The 14747-nt window shown below is 42.5% G+C and overlaps 1 protein-coding gene; it reads right to left on the bottom strand.

Annotated features, from left to right (window-relative positions):
• Positions 1-14747, bottom strand: part of Erich1 (glutamate-rich 1) — a gene marked incomplete at its 5' end in the record, with an annotated part of 52793804 nt that overhangs the window by 26586721 nt on the left and 26192336 nt on the right.

Genomic DNA, 14747 nt, shown 5'->3' with positions numbered 1-14747 from the left:
TGTCTGAAGGTACCCTCAAAACAGGATATATAGAAATGAGAGAAACCCATACTGACAGATTTCTTTTCTGGCTTAGAGCTTCTTTAATATTAGGCTACTGACTGACCCACGTCGTTAGCCCCACAATGACGCATATGATGACTCTGTCATTATGGGAACTTGAAATGTTACCTCTGGACTGTATTATTGGGAGGCAGTTGTGAGAGAGGGGAATGGGTTAGAAACAGGAATCCGTAAGGTATCTTCAAGTAGACAGAATATTTCTTTCTCTGGCTGAGACTTAGAGTTTGCCCAAGCATTTGGCAAACAAAGCTTGTTACAAGGAGGTATGCTACTTAACATTCAGGAACTATTCTACTACACAACAGTATCAGAGGCAGCTTGCCAGCTCACTTGCCGAGTTTGACATGAAGACACTGCCTCTCATTGCCTGGGAACCCACAAGCCTCTCCAGCCAGAGAAGCAAGGAGAAGAGCAGACCTTCACCTATCTTTCCTCTTCTCCAATCCCCTAGTCCCACCCCAAGCTCAGTACCAGACCACTTGCTGTTGCTGTCCCTTCGAAACTCAGGGTTAACATCCATAAAATAGAATCAAACAGAAAACAACGCAAAGACTCGATGAAAGAAAGAGTTAGTTGTTTAAGGGGGAAAAAAATAAGATTGGCAAACTTGATCCAAATTCACTAAAGTCTAGAGAGATGTCCAAGTTAACGAAATTAGAAATGAAAAGCAGAACATAACAACAAACACCAGGGAAATCAAGGGAATCATAAGGACATGTTTTCAAAATCTATATGCCACCACATTGGAAAATCTCTTTAAAACAAAACAAAACACTTTTCTCGATATATAAAACTTGCTAAAGTTAAATCAAGATCAGGTAAGCAATTTATTTCTTGGTTTATTTGTTTGTTTTTCAAGAACAAACTCTGTAGACAAAGCTGGCCTAGACCTCAAAGATCTCCCTGCCTCTGCCTCCGCCTCTCTCCGCCTCTCTCCGCCTCTCTCCGCCTCTCTCCGCCTCTCTCCGCCTCTCTCCGCCTCTCTCCGCCTCTCTCCGCCTCTCTCCGCCTCTCTCCGCCTCTCTCCCCGCCTCTCTCCCCGCCTCTCTCTGCCTCTCTCTCTCCCCGCCTCTCTCCGCCTCTCTGCCTCTGCACCACAAGAACTGGGATTAAAAGACTGTGTTACCACTGCCCAACTTTAGATAAGCAATTTAAAGAGAACTATAATAACCCTTAGGGAAATAGGTGCAGTCATTAAAAGTCTTCTAACCCAAAATTGATGGTTTTAACATGGAATTCCTTAAATTATTCCACAAAATAGAGACATAAGGCACAATGCCCAATTTGTTATGTGAGGCCACAGTTGTCCTGATTCCCACAAAAATACACACTAGAGAACAAGAATTACAGACAAATTTCCCTTGTGAATATTCATGCAAAATTTCTCAAAAAAAAAATTAAAAATATTTGCAAACTGAATCCAACAATTCACCAAAACGATCATCCACCAGGATCAAGTAAACTTCCTCCCAGGGTTGTATGCAAACTGATTAATATAATCTGCCACATAAACAAACTGAAAGAAAAAACTATGTTATCATTTCGTCCGTGGCTGAAAAGCCTTTGATGAAATCCAGCACCCCTTCCTGATAAGCATCTTGGAGACATCAGGGATACAGGGACATACCTAAACATAATAACGGCAATGTGTAACAAGCCTACAGCCAGCCAACGTCAATTTAAATGGAAAGAAGCTGAAAGCAATCCCACTAAATCAGGAACATGACGAGGTTGTCCATCCTTTCATACCTTTTGATTATAGTACTTAATGTCCTAGTTAGAGCAATAAGAAAACTGAATGAGATTAAGTCTAGACAAATTGGAAAAGAACATGTCAAAGTATCTTCATTTGCAGATGATATGATGATTAGTATATATAACTGCCCACAAAAAAATATTCCACTGTGAAATTCCTACACTTGATAAAAACTTTGAGCATAATTGGCAGACACAAAATTAATTCACAAAAATCAGTAGCCCTCCTACACCCAAATGACAAATGTACCGAGAAAGAAATCAGGGAAACACTTTTCGACAACAGATTCAAATAATATAAATGTCTTGAAGTAAGACTAACCAAGCAAGTGAAAAACTCATGAGATAAAAACTTTAAGACATGGAAGAGAGAATCAAAGAAGATATTAGAAGATAGAACAATCTCTCATGCTCATGGATTGCAAAGATTTATATAGTAAAAATGACCATCCTACCAAAAGCAATCTATAAGTTAAATTCAATCCCCCTCAAAATTCCAACATAATTCTTCATAGATGTTGAAAGGAGAATTTTCAGTTTCATATGGAAACACACACACACACACACACACACACACACACACACACACACTGACAGCTAAAATAACACTGAACAGTAAAAGAACTGCTGTAGGTGTCACCATCCCCAGTTTCAAACTATGCTACAAAGCTATAGTGATGAAAGCAGCATGGTATTGGGACAACAACAGACACACTGACCAATGAAATTGAATTGAAATCCCAGGCATAAATTCACACACTTATGGATACTTGATTATACTTGATTTTTGATAAAGCATCCAGAAATAACACTGGGGGAAAGGGGAAAGTTTAACAAGTGGTGCTGGTAAACCAGATAGATACATGTAGAAGAAATACAAACAGATCCATACTTATCGTCCTGCACAAAGCTCAATTCCAAATACATCGATGACCTCGATGCAAAACCAGATACACTGAACCTGATAGAATAAAAAGTGAGGGATAGCCTGGAACCCATTGGCACAAGAAGATTTTTGGAATAGAACAGGGGTAACACTGACACCTAAGATCAAGAATTAATAAATGGGACTGAAAAACTACTGTGTGCCATTATTTGGACAAAGTGCCACAATCAGAATGAAAAACAATTCTTACGAACTGCAAATCCTAAAGAAAGCTAACACCTAAGATATATAAAGTAATCAAGAAAAAAAAAACAATTTTAAAAAATGAGGTACATTTGGAATCAATGTCAAGAATATGAGGATTCCTTGAACAAATGCACTGTGACCCATGACAGTGGATCTGGGGAGTAGGAAGCCATGGGGTGGCGGTGGGGTAGAGTGGGGGTGGAGTGAGTGTGTGTGTGTGTGTGTGTGTGTGTGTGTGTGTGTGTGTGTGTGTGTGTGTGTTGATGTGACCCAGGCTGTGTGATCCAAGGCAAATGCTCTACCACTGAGCTTTTGGTTTTTTTAATTCAAGCACCAAAATTGCCAAAAGAAAATGCAGAGTTTCTAGATAGGGCTAGAGGTCAAGTTGAAGGAGAAGAAGGTGCAAGGCCAGGCCAGGACACACTCCTACAGCCTGTTAAACAAGCAGCTTCCCCCTGGAACTCTGAGCTCCCGAAAAGCAGAGGAGTATGGCATCATCATCCATTTACTGAAAGGGAAAAGATGTGATTTTAGCTCAGACTAAGGATGACATCTCTGACATTCAACCCCAACACTTCAAGGCTTCCAACTGTGAAGTATCACTCCTGTCTCTGTATCTCCTCTGATGAAACAGGACATAAACAGCTTCAGCTATGGTAAAACTGTCTCCCACCATACAAGATCCTTAAGGTCAAGACTATCTTAGGAGATGAGATACACTCGTGGGATGGATGTGCATCATAAGTAGGGCCTCATCACTCCCAACAGGAGGCATCAGCAATATGCAGATGGGTCAATAAGTTATGGTGTGTTTATGTTATGCTTTATGATCATTCAGACTTGTTGGTCCTAAGAAATGCCTAATGGTGTGAGAAAATGTTCACAGAACGTGTACTATGTAAATCCAGTCTGATAAACATGCAATAAATGAATTTATAGGCACACACAAAAATTGAGGCACGGGTCTAAATATAGAATTCTCAAAAGAGAATTCAAAAGCCAGTGGTTGAGAAGCATTTAAAGAAATGTTCGACCTCTTACGTTAGCCATCAGAGAAATGAAAACCAAAACTAATTTGAGAGTTCATCTAACGCCAGCCAGAATAGCTAAGGACAATAAAACAAGAGACATTCAGCTCAGGCTGGTGAGGATTTTGAGTATGGGACAAATCATTCATTGCTAGTAGGAGTGCACACCTGTATAACAGCTATAGAAATCATCATGAGAATTCCTCAAGAAAATAGAAATCAGTCTACATCAAGATCCAGTTACACCATTTTGGGGCATATACCCACAGGACACTTCGTCCTACCACAGAGACACTTCCTCAAACATGTTTGTTGCTGTTCTATTCATAACAACCAGAAACTGGAAACAAGCCAGGTGCTCCTGAATGGAAGAATGGGAAAAGAAAATGTGGTACATCTACAGGAGAGAGTATTACTCAGCCTTTAAGAAAAACTAAAATCATGAAATTGGCAGGTAAATGGATGGAACATAAAAATAATATCAACTTGAGTGATGTCTAGACCGGGAAAAAGAAATATGGTGTATATTGGCTTATATGTGAATATTGGTTGTCAAATCAATGATAATCAAGCTATAATCCATAGAACCACTGTGGGTAGTTATAGAGTAAGGGGCTAAAAGGTCCAGATTATTCTTATTATGAAAGAGAAATAGGATAGTTGTGATGGTTTGTATATGCTTGTCCCAGGGAGTGGCACTATTTGGAGGTGTGGCCCTGTTGGAGCGGGTGTGTCACTGTGTGTAGGGGCTTTAATACCTCAATCTTAGCTGCCTAGAAGCCTGTATTCTACTAGCAGCCTTCAGATGAAGATATAGAACTCTCAGTTCCTTCTCCTGCACTATGACTGTCTGGATGCCATGCTCCCACCTTGATGATAATGGACTAAACCTCTGAATCTATAAACCAGCCCCAACTAAATGTTGTAGTTATAATAGTTGACTTGGTCATGATGTCTGTTCACAGCAGTAAAAGCCTAAGACAATAGTTATGAATAAGGAGGATAGAGTGGAAAAATCAGATAGGGAGTGGGAGAGGAGAGGAAGACAAGGGAGTACAGGGAGAGAGCTCAAAATAAGGGCCTTGTGAGGGGATAGTATGGAAACCTAATGCATATAGAAGCTTCCTAAAATATATACATATATGATGATGATCTAACTGCAGTTAACAAAAATGAAAATAAAATGGGTAAGACAGAGCCCAATTGGCCATCTCTTGTCACCAAATGAAGCTATGAGTCCCAGGATTGGGTTACTTCTAATTGAGTTGTTGAACAAAGGAGTCCCATGGGAATCCCCAACCAAACCAGGCTGCTGCCAAGACTATTGGTTGCTCTCCACAAAGAAGCAGCAAGACTCCATTGCTCAAGACAACACCTAAACCAATGGACCATTGACCATGGAGAAGTTGAGCCAGTGCTTATATAGAGCCTTCATGCCTATTTGCAAGTGTCTTTGGTATAGGAAGATACTCTGCACAACACCAAGAGAGTAAAGTAAAGATCAAGCCAACCACAACCCCTTTGACCTACAGTGGTGTCCTGCCTGCAAGGAAACCTAGTGTGATGGTGGCACAAAGCTAGTGGGACTAACCAACAAACACCTAACAACTTAAGACCCACTCCATGAGATGAAACCCACATTCGGTACTGCTTGACTGGCCATGAAGTTGAGACTAGATAGCCCAGAGACCGAAAGTAAAACCAAATATTATTGTTCTAAAAAAATGGAGAAAGAGAAGGAGGAAGAGAAGAAAAGAAAGAAAAGAAGGAAGGAAAGATGGATGGACAGAGGGGAGGGAGGGAGAGAGAGAGAGAGAGAGAGAGAGAGAGAGAGAGAGAGAGAACCCACTACCAACAAAACAGCAATAAAATTATTCTTATGGTTATTCTGCTAATAGTCTGCTTTATTCATAAATAAGTGCCTTTTTCAGCCATTATCATCAGTAAAGTGCCCCTTTGCAACAGGTAAAAATGCAGAGAACCACAGTCAGAAGTTATGTAGAGAATTAGAGACCTTGAACTCAGAGAGGCAGGAGGCACAGGGCCTGCATAGCTTTGTACCCCCTCTATATATATATATATATATATATATATATATATATATATATATACTAGTTTTGTGTGTCAACTTGACACAAGCTGGAGTTATCACAGAAAAAAGCAGTCTCAGTTGTGGAAATGCCTTCATGAGACCCAGCTGTAAGGCATTTTCTCAACTAGTGGTCAAGGTGGGAGGACCCAGCCCATTGTGGGTGGTGCCATCCCTGGACTGGTGGTCTTGGGTTCTATAAAAAAGCAAGCTGAGCAAGCCAGTGGAAGCAAGCCAGTAAGTAACATCCCTCCATGGCCTCTGCATCAGCTCCTGCTTCCTGACCTGCTTGAGTTCCAGTCCTGACTTCCTTTGGTGATGAACAGCAATGTGGAAGTGTAAGCTGAATAAACCCTTTCCTCCCCAACTTGCTTCTTGGTCATGATGTTTGTGCAGGAATAGAAACTCTGACTAAGACTATATATATATACACATATATATTATGGTTTCCAGTTTAGTGTTTTTGTGGGATTCCTGAGTTACAAACAAGTGAGTTTCTGAATCTCAAACCTTCTCTTGGGCTCTTTTCCTCCTTCTCCCCACCCCATGCATTATTTCTGTTGTTGTTGTTTTAGCTTATTTTATTTTATTTTATCATTATCCCTTAGAAGCCTGCTTGTTTACTAATGAGAAACAGAGAGGAAATGGATCTGAATGGGAGGGGTGAAGAGGAGGAGCTGGGAGGGAGCAGAGGGAGCAAACCATAATCAGGATGTCATGCCAGATTCCAAGGTCCCCAGAGACCACCAGGAGTCCAACCTGAAAACAAAAGCAAAGAGTATTCAAGCTCCAACCTCTCTAGCACTGTGGATGGTGCAGAAGGTGCTGGCTGGTACAAGCCTTACTTATTATCATGGTTCCGGGCAGGGTCAGAGACTTTCCAACTTGGCAGTTACATGATTGGTTGACATTTGTTTGGTGGACTTCTATTGGCTAGTAATGATTTCAGCTTGATATGAACAATGGCTACTAACTTAATCAATCTACTTTAAGATATTAGGTATTTTCCCCTTAAGAACTGATTGGTTGTTGCTATGGAGAGAGTAGCTATATGCTCAGGGAAACTGTGACTGTTACCAGAATGACACGGTTCCTAGAACAAGTTGGGGTTTTTCCAGTGGCTGAGTTCATTCAGAGGGCAAGTTAATCATAAAATGGAGTCTGAAAGCAAAATGGAGTTTGTAATGTTAAGCTGGACCCTTCGCTGATATATTATGTGTGTTTGTTGGTGGTGAGCGGGGGAGGAATCTGTTTTTAATAAATGGAAAAAAACAAAACCTCTGTACCTTAGCTTAGTGTGGTGGTGGCACATCCCCTTAATTCCAGCATTCAAGATGTCAAGGCAGGAAGATCTCTATGAGTTTGAGGTCAGCCTGGTTTACATCGCAAGCTCTAGGTCAGCAAATGCTACATAGATCCTGTCAAAACACAAAATAAATTCACCCATTCAAATAAACAAATAAAATCTTTTCTTGGGAATATAATAGGAACAGAATTACTTTTAAGAATTCTTTAATTCTTTAAGAATTACTTTTTTAGAATTTGAAAAATCTAAGTTGAGGCTGATATACTTGTACAAAGCAAAGTCTTAGAAAGTAGGCATTTGTTTAGGGTAGCAGATAAAGGTGGATTTCGGTTTGTTTTTGTTGTTGTTGTTTTGTATTGTTTTGATACAGGCTGTATCCCCCTGTCTCCAAGTCTCCTCCATGCTGAGATGTAGGTGTGTCTCACCGACACCAGAACTCTGTCCTCTTTCACGATCATGGATGTTCCGTTACTAACAAATCATCAGGAGCTCTCATCTACTGAATACCTGATTGAACCGAACGAATAGCTGGTTAAGTCTTACTAACCAACATTCCTATCGTCTCTGTATCTTCTGTCTTGGTGATCTTTCTACCCTGGTAAACATTGACCTGTAGCATAGTCCACAGCTAACTATCACCAATAAAATCATCATCACTGTGTCCCCCCTTTCTAACACTCACCTTACCATGTTAACAAGAGTGCAAAAGGAAAAATTCCTTTATTACTCAAGTGAGTTTCGCTGCCACTCAGCAGAGAGATCCCCTCCCACCTAAGCTAAGCAGTGTAAAATTTAGACAAGGAATTAAGGATGTTAAGGAAAAGCCTTAGTTCACACTACTTAGGAATAATATACAGGCTAATAAGACATTAGATTTACCTTTTGGACTTTAAAAGATGATGCCTAACTCTGATTTTGTTGTTTGTCTCCTGACACCACCTTTGTTTGCATTTCTCCGGCAGTGAGGATGGGTAAAAAACAATACTGAATTTTCCATTGTCAGTAGCCCTGACCTTCATAACTCACCCCAGCTACATGCAATTCTGTGAGACTAACGCCCAGATCTTATACAATAAAATGAAGAAAAACATTTTTTTCAAGGAAAAAAATCTATTCAAATTGATTGCTGCTGACATAATACCAGCTACTTAAACAGATTTGTGAAACTGGTTTTTCCCTCAAATCCGGGAGTTTTGACAATCCGTCCTAACAATGCTACCAGTTGTCTTTCCACAAGTGTGCTCCAGGGTCCTGAGGCCTGCAGCAGTAGTCAGCAGACCTTAGGCATTAAAGGCAGCATCTGGAAGAGACAAAAGGAAGCCTCAGCAGCATAGCAAATTCAAGGTCAGCCAGGGCTATATGAGAACTGCCTCAAATTCAAGGCCAGCCCGGACTACAGGAGACCTGCCTCAAAATAAACAACAAACCAAGTTGAGGCAAAAGAACTGTGCCAAGTGTGGACAAGCACCCACTGACTTCAAAGGCAACTGTCATGGCTGTTCTTGGTTGTCAACTTGACCACATCTCAAATTAACTAAAACTCACAAGTAGAGGGGCACACCTGCGAGAGAATTGTGCTTAATTTGAAGTGAGGAGATCCACCTCTGATCCTGATTGGTTTTTGATATGGGAAGATGTCGGCGCCAGCACCGACACAGTACCGAGAATCGGGCGAAAGCCTACGGGATGAAAGAAACACAAACACACACACACACACACACACACACACACACACACACACACACACACAGGTTATCATGTCAAGCCAGGAGAGGAAGAGAGAGAGAGAGAGAGAGAGAGAGAGAGAGAGAGAGAGAGGAAGGAAGAGTGAGAGTGAGGAAGAAGAGTGAGAGACTCCCGTAGCTTTATTCACCACTTATATACCCAAGTCTCCAGGTAGAAAATAACTGGGAAGCACAGTGGGAAACCCTGGCTCGTGACTACCTGGCTCGTGACTTCGGTAACAAAAGACCAACTAGGAGACCTGAATTAATTAGGGAGAAATCCGAGAAGACCAGACTAAATCTCAAGGATAAAGACTGAGGATGTAAAAGGCAGAAGTAAATTGACCACCACCCAGGTGTGGTCCAGGTGTGTCAGTTCCACGTGCATCAGCCGGGCTCAGCAGAGGTCACGCAGTGGAGACACCGGGTGTTTACTACTTGGTCTTTTCTTCCTGTGCCGTAAATACATGGGAGAGGCCTCTGTCCAACAATCCCATGACTTCTTAACTGTGGCCATGCAGTTACAAAGCAGCCAGGCCCAAATCCAATTTGGTACTACAGGAAGACACACCCTTAATCTTTTTCGCTGGGAAAACACACACCTCTGATCTGATCCATACTTTCAGCTGGAAGTCTAAATAAGGGCATGGAAGAAGGAAGCTTTTGCTGTTTGCCTGCTTGCTCTCACCTTGCTGGCAAGTCCATCCCTTTACTGGCATCTGTGCCTACTTCTTTAGGATTCTAGGAGATACTCAAAACCAGGTGAAACTTTCAGCCTCCTAGATTAAACAACTACTGGATTCTTGGACTTTCCATTCACGGGCAGCCATTGTTGGATGACGAAAACTGCAGCCTCAAAGTCATACAAATAAATCCCCCCCCTTTTTTTATAGGGGGATTCATTCTGTAAGTTCTGTTACTCTAGAGCAGTAGTTCTCAACCTGGGAGTCTCAACTTCTCTTTGGGGGGTGGGGAGAGGGTCAATGTTCCTTTCACAGGTGTCACCTAAGACCATCAGAAAACACAAATATTCAGAATGGCTAAGATCCAAAACACAGGTGACAACAGACGCTGGCGAGGATGCGGAGAAAGAGGAACACTCTTCCATTGTTGGTGGGATTGCAGACAATAAAACCATTCTGGAAATCAGTCTGGAGGTTCTTCAGAAAATTGGACATTGCACTACCTGAGGACCCAGCTATACCTCTCCCGGGCATATACCCACAAGATGCCCCAACATATAACAAGTATACATGCTCCACTATGTTCATAGCAGCCTTATTTTAACAGCCAGAAGCTGGAAAGAACCCAGATGTCCTTCAACAGAGGAATGGATACAGAAAATGTGGTACATCTACACAATGGAGTACTTGGTCTTGTGAAGGCTTAATGCCCCACCATTGGGGGATGCTAGATCAGTGAGGTGGAAGTGGATGGAGGAGCACCCTCATAGAGCCAAAGGGGGGGGGGGAGGATGGGATGGGATGGGGGTTTGTGAAGGGGAAACTGGGAAGGGGGATCACATTAGAAACATAAATGAATAAATGATTTTAAAAAAGAAAACACAGATATTTACATTACAATTTGTAACAGTAACAAATTACAATTGTGAAGTAGTAATAAAAATAATTTTATGAATAGGGGGGTCACCATAATCTGAAGAACTGTATTGAAGGGTCACAGCCTTAGGCAGGTTGAGAACCATTGCTCAGGAGAACCCTGGCTAGAAGAAAAAATGGCTTACTGCTCTGGGCAACCACATGTTCCATTCTTTTAAAAATTCATTTATTATTGTGGTGCATGGCATGTATATGTGTGTGTGTGTGCACATTGTGTACACATGTGGACGTCAGAGGAGAACTCTGCGATATTGGTTCTTTCCTTGAGACTTTACGCACGTAGGGTCTGGGGAAGACACTCTGCAATGCTAGAGCCCTTTGTCTGCTGAGCTATCTCATTGGCCCAAATGTTCTTTCTTCAATATCAACCTTTTAAAGGGCACAGCTGAAAGTCCTATATGGATTTCTGTACTGGCTGGTATTGTGTGTCAACTTGACCCAAGCTGGAGTTATCACAGAGAAAGGAGCATCTGTTGTGGAAATGCCTCCATGAGACCCAGCTGTAAGGTATTTTCTCAACTGGAGTTCCAGGGGGAAAGGACCCAGCCCATTGTGGGTGGTGCCATGGCTGGGCTGGTGGTCTTGGGTTCTATAATAGAGCAAGCTGAGCAAGCCAGTGGAAGCAGGCCAATAAGAAACATCCCTCCATGGCCTCTGCATCAGCTCCTGCCTCTTCCCTTGTGTGAGTTCCAGTCCTGGCTTCCTTTGGTGATGAACAGCAATGTGAAGTGTAAGCTGAATAAACCCTTTCCTCCCCAACTTGCTTCTTGGTCATGATGTTTGTGCAGGAATAGAAACCCTGACTGAGACAACCTCTTAGAGATAAGCAAGGACAAATAGATATGAAGGAAGCTAATAAAATCTAAATGTCTGTTTCTTTCCCCAGATTCATTTGTTTATGCAGATTTTGGCTGGTTGTAGTGGTGAGTGCCTTCAAACACCATGCTTGAAGACAGAGGTAGGTGGACCTCTAAATTCAAAACCAGACCTGACTACACAGCAAATTCCAGACCAGCCATGGCTATACAGCGAGAACTTGTTCCAAAAAGCAGAGGAGGTATGTGCACATATGTGCAGGTGAGTTTGGAGGCCACAAGAGGGCACCAGTTCCCTTGAGCTGGAGTAACAAGCACTGGTCAGCAGCCTAATTTGAATAACCGTGAACTCAACTCTGGTCCTTTGCAAGAGCTTTAAAGACTGATCTGTCTTGTCCCTGCTTCTAATGAACAAGACAAACTTCGAGAAAATGAGACAGATAGAAGCCAGTCCTTCCTTTCAGTGCACGGTGCTGTACACCTGAAATTTTCAGCACTATGGAAGCTGAGGCAGGAGGATCGACAGAAGTTCAGCTTTCTATACATAGCAAAAGGCTATCTCAAAAATAAAAACAAGCAAACAAAACCCAAAAAAAGGTGAAAAAAAGTAAAAAATCTCACACATGTTTGTTGCCCCAAGGCTTAGAAGAGATCGGGTATATTTAAAAAAAATAAATAAATAAATCCTCTCCAGGCTAAAGGAATGTAAAAAAGTGAAGGTGGTTTATCTGAGAAAGGCTGGGGAATTCAGTTTAGGAAGAGGGTGTGGAGAGATAGGAGAGAGGCTGTGCTAGATGCCTAGGGCTGAATCTTATCTGAAAGATCTCAGAGCCAGGTAGAAGGATTTGCACGTTGTCATGTCAACTGCTTTAAAAAATAAAATTAAATTTACAAAACCTCTCTCCTTTGCTTAGCAAGGATTGGTATATGATATAATCCCTGTCAAAGACAGGACTGTAAGATTAGGAAACTAGACAGATTTTCCTCTTCACTGGGCCCAGACCAACAAACACTAGCTGGGATTGTCCCCATCTGGGACAAAGTCCTTAGACAGGCAGTTATCTTAGCATAGAGCAGTGACCCTTCCCTGAAGCAAACACCTTGGAGACCCACAGCAGGGCGAGTCATTCTTCTGTAGTGAACAAGTATTTAGCCGTTAAAGATAAGAGGTTAAGGCTAAGGGGAAAGCAAGCCAGACCCGGTATATTAGTTTCATGGCCTGTGTTCCCATAAATGGCCGCTATACATACCCGGGATGATCCATTTTAAAAGTACCTTTCTGCTTTGCTATATATTTTTTCTAAAGTGTATTTTTAATTACTTTAGAACATGGCAGGGGGGTTGGGGATTTAGCTCAGTGGTAGAGCACTTGCCTAGCAAGCGCAAGGCCCTGGGTTCGGTCCCCAGCTCCGAAAAAAAAAAAAAAGAAAAGAAAAGAACATGGCAGGTTTCTGTAAGGAATTAAAAAATATATTTTGCTTTAGTTGGCCCCCTTTGCCTCCATGTCCTTGGGGGACTCCTCCATTAACTCCTTTTCCTTCTGCTCCCATGCTCCCATTTCCTCGTTCATACCCCATCCTCTCTCTTTCTCTCTCTCTCTCTCCCTCTCTCTCCCTCTGTCTCTCTCTCTCTCTCTATCTCTCTCTCTATCTCTCTCTCTCTCTCTCACACACACACACACACACACACACACACACACACACACACTTAAAGTCATTGTTTCCCTATTTTGGACTCCCTTCTGGTTTCCTGGCCCCATACACAGTCACTCTGGCATAAGTAACACTTAGAAGCTATGGTCTGCATCTGAGAGAGATATTTCTGAGCCTGGGTCACCTCGATATAATCCTTTCCACTTCTATCCATTTTCCTGATATATACCTGTCTTAGTCAGGGTTTCTATTCCTGCGCAAACATCATGACCAAGAAGCAAGTTGGGGAGGAAAAAGTTTATTCAGCTTACACTTCCACATTGCTGTTCATCACCAAAGGAAGTCAGGACTGGAACTCAAGCAGGTCAGGAAGAAGGAGCTGATGCAGAGGCCATGGAGGGATGTTACTTACTGGCTTGCTTCCCCTGGCTTGCTCAGCTTGCTTTCTTATAGAACCCAGGACTGCCAGCCCAGGGATGGCACCACACACAATGGGCCTCCCCACTTGATCACTAATTGAGAAAATGCCTTACAGCTGGATCTCCTAGAGTCATTTCCTCAAGGGAGGCTCCTTTCTTTGTGATAACTCTAGCTTGTGTCAAGTTGAAAATAAAAGCAGCCAGTATAATGTATTCCCTCCCCTCACCGACCCCCACCAAACAGGGGCTATCTATGTAGCTTTGGCTGTCCTGGAATTTCTAAGTAGGCGCAGCAAGAAACATTGAACACAGCCCATCTCTGTGGAAAGAGCTAACAGGTTTTACTGCAAACTGATGAGCTCCTCCTCTGACAGCAGAAGGCAGTGCTGGCTGCAAAAGCTTATTGGGGTTTATAGCGTGAAAGAAGTGGGCATCTCAAACACTGAAACTCGGACTGTCAGAGAGAGGAAGTTCTGGGAATTGTGACCGGATAGATTAAGTGAGGGCTGCTGTGGCAGGGAGCGGTCCCCTAGTTGTAAACGGCTTCTGAGAAATGCTTTTGAGGTTTTCTGGCATAATTAACCCCAGGTGGGACCCAATCCACCACCCTAAAAGCTTGTCATGAGTACCGATAGTTTGGGGCCCTAAGACTCAACAGAACTGTGTAGAGGCTGCCCTCAATCACTTTGAGATCTTTTCTCGTCCCCCTCCCCTGCCCCTCCCCTTTCCCTCTCCCTCCTCCCCCTCCTCCTGCCATGCCTGCCCTGTTTGTTTGTTTTGTTGGGGTTTTTTGTTTTGTTTTGTTTTTTGTTTGTTTCTTTGCTTGCTTGCTTAATAGAATTCCAGAATGAGTGAGTAGCATTTTTTCTATTCTCAGAATCTCTGTCTGTGGTCCAAGCTGGCTTGGAACTCACACTTTACCCTTAGCCCACTTCAAATTTGCAGCAATCCTCCTGCCTCAGCCTTTCCAAATCAGGGATTACCAGCACTGTGCTAGCCAATCCAAAAGGAACGGAGGTTCTAGGCCAGATTCCGTGTTTTGTGGAATCTTCTTACAACTGTTTAGAAATGTAAATTAACCTACCCCTACAGGGCTCTACTGAGTCAGCAGCCTAGGAGGTGGGGCCAGATAAAATGGCAGGCTT

The sequence above is a fragment of the Rattus norvegicus genome, chromosome 16 (genome assembly GCF_021556685.1).
Source record: "Rattus norvegicus strain SHRSP/BbbUtx chromosome 16, alternate assembly SHRSP_T2T, whole genome shotgun sequence".
In the NCBI taxonomy this organism is placed as follows: domain Eukaryota; kingdom Metazoa; phylum Chordata; class Mammalia; order Rodentia; family Muridae; genus Rattus; species Rattus norvegicus.
This window is presented reverse-complemented; position numbering and strand designations above follow the sequence as displayed.